Raw genomic sequence first — 6,086 nt, forward strand, 5'->3', positions numbered from 1 at the left:
TGAAACATTGAATTTGTTGACAGCTGTCAGAATGTGCCCAACAAAGATGAGCTTTTGAGAACAATCTTAAGGGGAATGTAAAAGCCAAAATATCATCGGTTGAGAAATAGGAAGTGAGGAAGTGAAATCAGTGAATGAAAGCTACTCTCTTAAATAGATGGCTGCTAAGTGGAGGGCAGATACCACCGAACAATACTCGCAAAAAAAAAAAAATCTATCTTGCTCGAAAGAGCCATATTTTTTCATGTACATAGAGCTAAATTCTACCAACTATGTATTATTGCCAAACTAGAATTAAACCACCAAACATAGGTCTGAGATTTATTAGGCTTCGTATATTTTGTTTTCCTTTCCTTGCTAGGAAAATCAGGATGTTTACAATTACTTGGAATACAATTTGGCTTTTATTTTCATGTGTAATGTCAAGATTGGGTATAAGAGTCAGAGACAGATAAAAAGAAGAGAAACCCAAGCATATTCTCTTGGATTTGGATCAGCTGAGTTTCTCCCTGAAGGATGGAAGTAAGCTTATTAAAATGAAAGTGCCTGCTCTCTTTTAATTATTATTTCAAAATGTCAAATCTCTGGCTTGAAAGCCTGACTAGCTGAGCATTAGCCCTTGAAACAGTCAAAAGGCACAGTGTAAGAAAGTGAGTTTGAGTGTGATGAAATCTCCCTGTTCCATTGATTCTAGTGATCAGAGCCATGGGAAGTTAGGGCAGCTGTCCAAGATAAAGGTCAGTAGAATCTGGGTGCCAGTGTATTTCTGCAGAGCCCACCGTTAGCTTAGTGTGCAGATATTGCATACTAAATTTACACAGCACAAAGATTCTGATCATAAGTCTTTAATCTTTGTTAGTGAGACAGTGGACTAAATTTTGCATCCAACGTTGACCTGATGCTATAAATCTGTAAGTCAATAGCTAAGAAATTTGTCAAACCCATGATAATTATTTTTTCAGCTTATAGCAATTCTAGTTCATTGGTCACCTTGTTGAGTGGGCCATACCATGCTGTGACAGCTATGCACTGATAAGATAATTGGGTAAAAATTATTTGATCATTTGAGTTCAAATAAGGGAAGGGATCTAAAATATTTTAAAAATGATTTTCAATATAATTAGTTGAATTCGCATCTAAATCATATTTTATTATCCTTTTTATTTAGCAACATCTTCTAATACACATCATTATAATTGCATTTACTGTCTTTATTTAGCTAGCAGTTTTTTTCCCCAAGTAATATGGGATGAAGCTGTAGTATAGGAGTTGAGAGCTTGGGATCTAGAATCAGACAAGCCTGTTTAGAATTTCAGATCTACTATTAACTAGCTGGGTAATCTTGAGTGAGCTATTGCTTTCTTCTGTGTCTCAGTATCCTCATCTATAAAGAGATGGCAGGAATGGTACTTCTTGCCTTGAGATGTGAAGATTAAATGAGATAACTCAAATATTGCTATAATAAGCATTCAGTAAGTATTACTGGGTCTGAATTTGATATTTATTGCATGCTCTGATCCCTAACAATTCATAAATAAATTACCTTGCATATTTCACAGGCTGAGCTAGGGGAGCAAGCAACATAGCCATAGCCTCTGAAAGAAGGAGCAGGGCAGCTTAGCACTGGCAGGGACCATAGGAGAGCACAGTCTGCCTTGACAACTCTCCCTAGCTATGTGTCCAGATGTGGCTCCTCTCTCCTGCCGTGACAAGGCTCACACTGGTGCAGGCTGGACTGCTTGTTGCTTTATATACTTCTCTCGGTCAAGTTGCTGGGCTAGCTCCAAGATGCTAAAGCCCAACGTACCTTGTTGCTACTCCCACCTTTTGCCAACCTACCCAGGGAATGACTGAAGTACAAGTCAGAGTCACAAGGGCCCCTGTCTCCATCCACAATGTGTAGTTTTCCCATACTATTTGCTCCTTCTGGAGAAGGTCCTGGTGCTGACCATTAGGTACAAGGGGCTTTGATGCTTAGTCATAGTACTAAAATGCTTATTTTAGAAGAAGACACTAAGTTCACTTTTCATGGCAGCTGCCATTAGCTCACACAGACCATGGTAAATCCTAGCTCTCTTAATGGTCTCCAGGAACTGCTCTGCAATTGGGGCCTGTTCTGTTATGAGGTTGGTGTTCCTGGAGTGTTTGCAGGTGAAAATCTTCTCCACCAGCTGGTTATAACTCAGTTTCCCAACTGCACTCCCAGCCTCATAAATCTGGGGATCAACAAGCCAGCCATAGTATAGAGTTATGCTTAGCGGGCCAAAGATCCTGCACTCAGATGCACACTTAGAATCTGAGACACCTATGAATTGCACATTGATATTAAGACTTACAGCCGGTTTAGGCAGCGTTATCATTGCATCATGCACATTCTGCTGAAAATGAAGCTGAAGTCCCTCCGATTTCGGGGGACCGATGGACAGGAGGTAATCTCTCCAAGGTGGGCCATGAGATCATCTAATGTGATCACTTCCTTCTGAGAGAGCAGCATACACACACACACACACACACACACACACACACACAGAAATATGACATATAGATACACATATGACATATAGATGGCATCTTTATATAAAATTGTTAGTTTGGGTTTTATTGGCTCCTATGGTGTGCTCAAAGTGTTCCTTTAAAGTAATGTTCTTAGTGTTTTTTTTAAATAATTGTCTAAAAAATGTTTAAATGTTGTTAGTTCACATAACATTTTGATTTCTACCCTCATCGTCTTTCACATTACCTTTAAAGTATAGTGAAATGAAAATATTTAACATTGGAAAGAGAGAGAGAAAATAGAGAACATCTCATCTTCTGTTATAGAACCCAAAATAGAGGGGTACCCGGGTGGCTTAGTAGTTAAGCATCTGCCTTTGGCTTAGGTCATGATCCCCGGGTCCTGGGACTGAGTCCCACATTGGGCCTGCTTCTCCCTCTGCCTATGTCTCTGCCTCTCTCTGTGTCTCTTGAATAAATAAATTTAAAAAAAAAAGAACCTAAAATACGTGTGTGTGTGTGTGTGTGTGTATACAGACACACATACATACAGACATATACACGTGGATGTATATACATATATGATATGTATAAATACATATATGTGTATATATTTATACATACATATGTATACATATATATGTGTGTAAACACATTACCATAATAGGCACACTTTACGCTATGTAAAATACATGTGCTTGTTTTTCCTTATATTGTAACAATAGAAATGTATAAATTTTAAAACAACAAAACATAAAAAGACAAAATGACTTACTTAAAAGGTAATTATTATCTTGGACAATACTTTCCCCTTCTTCTAACACCGAATGGTAAGAGATTTCAAATCCATCTTGAGATGTCACATAGGTAATATATGTGACTAACAAGTTCTGTGTTTCTCCTGAAAGAAAAATAGAAGAAGCTCCACATCATCTTATACTAACTTCATAATGGTCTCAATTAAAGGACATGTGAGAATTAGCAATTCTGAATTTCATTGTTATGAAGTTTGGTTACTCTTCTAAGCCCCATTTAGTTATATTTGACTATCAAATGTTATAAACAATTTTGATAGGAATGATGGAAATGACTGTGCCTATAAAAATATTGCTCAAAATTGGTAATCAGAACAACAAAAATTGTTTCCAAATGTACATGAGATTATCATCAACAGAATTTCAGTGGATAAAATACTTCCTGTGTGTGTGTGTGTGTGTGTGTGTGTTAATCCATTAGAAGATTTAGTCTGGTCTCCCTGACATAAGGGTGATAGGTTTCTATCTCTTAGTCTAATTAACACCTTTAATCTTTTTTAATGGTTAGGCATTCTCTCTTTGGTTTTGAGGCATGCTAGAGATAAAAGCACGGGAGGCTGGAGGTTAATCCTTCCTGTACTTTATTTCTTAATTTCTGCCACAGGGATTCCCTTTCTATCATGACTATTTATTCAGGAACCCTGATGATATGCTTTGAGTAAGAGACAACAGATAGTTGGTTTAGAACTATCATTCAATATTGCTTAGATATCAAATTACAGGGTTGTAATTAATAGCTGTTAAATGAACACAATTCCAACTTCTTATATGTCTTTTTTATTATTATGCATCAGAAATGAATCAAATTAGGGCTTTTAGAATTGATATTGAAACTAGATAGCACCACTTTAACTTACTCTAGAAGATGGGAACAATGGTGGCAAACAACCCCAGATTTAGTGAATCACGGATGTTATAGATGAATACTAGTGTATTGATGGTGGTTTGCTTTTTCTCACTAAAATGAAGAATAATTGAATTTCCTGGGATTGATAATAGAAATATATTGATTAAAATTTGGCAATCAGTAGATTATAGAGGTTTGATTTTTCACTTTAGAATTAGGATTTTTTTTTTAGTATGAGTTACATGTGTTTTGACAATTTGCCCCCAAAGTCTTAACATATTTTTAAGACAAATGTGTATTTTCAGAATTTTTGAAAATATATTGAGATTTTATTTGTAAAAATTCTCTCTTCTTCAAAATCCTCCATTAGGAATTTTAAGCCAACTTAGGTTTTTAAGTATTTTGAAATTAATAAAACCTCTTCAATAGATTTGTATGACTTGAGATTTCAGCTCAAATATTATATATTTGGTATATGTATATTTATATTTCTTCAACCAATTTTGCTTAAATTGAACCAATATGCCATCTCTTCAGAATTATAAATGAAGAAGAGCTTTTCAAAATGGACTTGTTTTCTTTAAAAAAAAACGGAGAGAATTAAAATAGTCTCAATTTTACAAGGATTATTAAAATAAATGTTTCTGAATATTACATACACACATGCACATGCACATTCTAAAGATCTCTACATAATTTTAAGGTAGAAAAACTCAGGAGTTAAGGATGCTAATTAAATATTTTAAAATGGGACAAATTCCCTGGAGAAAGTACACATATAGGCAAATCATAAATTAAAGCACTTTCAGAATTTTTTATTATGAGCTTTTTAGAATGTTTGGTAAAATATATATGTGGAACACATTTGCAAAGAAAAATATAATAATCAGCTCTACCTTTACTTCGTGCTATGGGCACTACATTTATTCTGAATATATAACTACATAAGTAAAATATATTGGTTTAAAAGGGATTTATTTTCTTTTAAAAATATTCTCTTTAGTGATTTGTGAAGGGAAAAAAAGAATAATGAATAATATAACAGCAGTTGAGTGAATTTGAGTATTACCTGCTTTGTGTCTTCATAAACCTAACTTCCCAATACAAACAGATGATTATTATTCATTCTAACTTTTCTTTACATGTTTTGGACTTTGCAATTTTTATGTGCTTATTGAGGGATATCTACGTACAAAATACATTTTTTTCTGTCCTGCCTCATCTCCTGCCATTATATTGACTAGCTACTTGTTTTTGACCAGAATAATAATTGACCTAGAATAACTGTTAGATTCCATGTCTTTAACTGAGAAATGAGGATAATGTCTGCTTTAGATTGTGTGTGTGGGTGTGTGTGTGTGAAAACCAAATATAATGTTTACAAAGAGCCTAGCACACAGACTGCACTCAACAAATATTAAGGATGCCTTCTCCTTGAGACATTTCCCATCTTGTAAGTAGCTTCCCATTACACTAGCAAGTTGTGGTAGTTAAATGGATATAATATGTCATCTTTTGAAAAGCCAGAAAGCCATGATTCAAATAAGTATTACCTTTCCCAGGAAGATTGTCTTTGTTCTTCTCTTTTTCTCTCTCCTTCATTATTTTTATGTTAAGTGACTGAACCAAATGCTTTGCTATCTTTCCAGCTTCTTTTCCTTTTCTTTTACAGTCATTGGCTTATAGCAACTACAGCAAGTTCATCTGCAGTAGAAATCAGAAACCAAAGCACATGACAAGTCTGTACAGAGATTAGACAGTGCAGTTAGAAGTGTTGTAGTGATGTGGGCCAGCCAGTAGAAAGAGCTCCTGTGATCCATCCCTCAACTCTACCTCTCACAGTCCTGTCAGGAGCCAGAAGGTCTAGCTCCTGGCTTTGTTTCCCTTTGGAAGTCTGTTCCCAGGCCATCTTCATGGACCTGTTACCAGAG

The 6,086-nt window shown here is 35.4% G+C and overlaps 1 pseudogene; it reads right to left on the bottom strand.

Annotated features, from left to right (window-relative positions):
- Positions 1-1,565: 1,565 nt before the first annotated feature.
- Positions 1,566-2,494, bottom strand: LOC121498624 (annotated as a pseudogene).
- Between the last annotated feature and the right edge of the window lie 3,592 nt (positions 2,495-6,086).

The sequence above is a fragment of the Vulpes lagopus genome, chromosome 9, assembly GCF_018345385.1.
Source record: "Vulpes lagopus strain Blue_001 chromosome 9, ASM1834538v1, whole genome shotgun sequence".
In the NCBI taxonomy this organism is placed as follows: Eukaryota; Metazoa; Chordata; class Mammalia; order Carnivora; family Canidae; genus Vulpes; species Vulpes lagopus.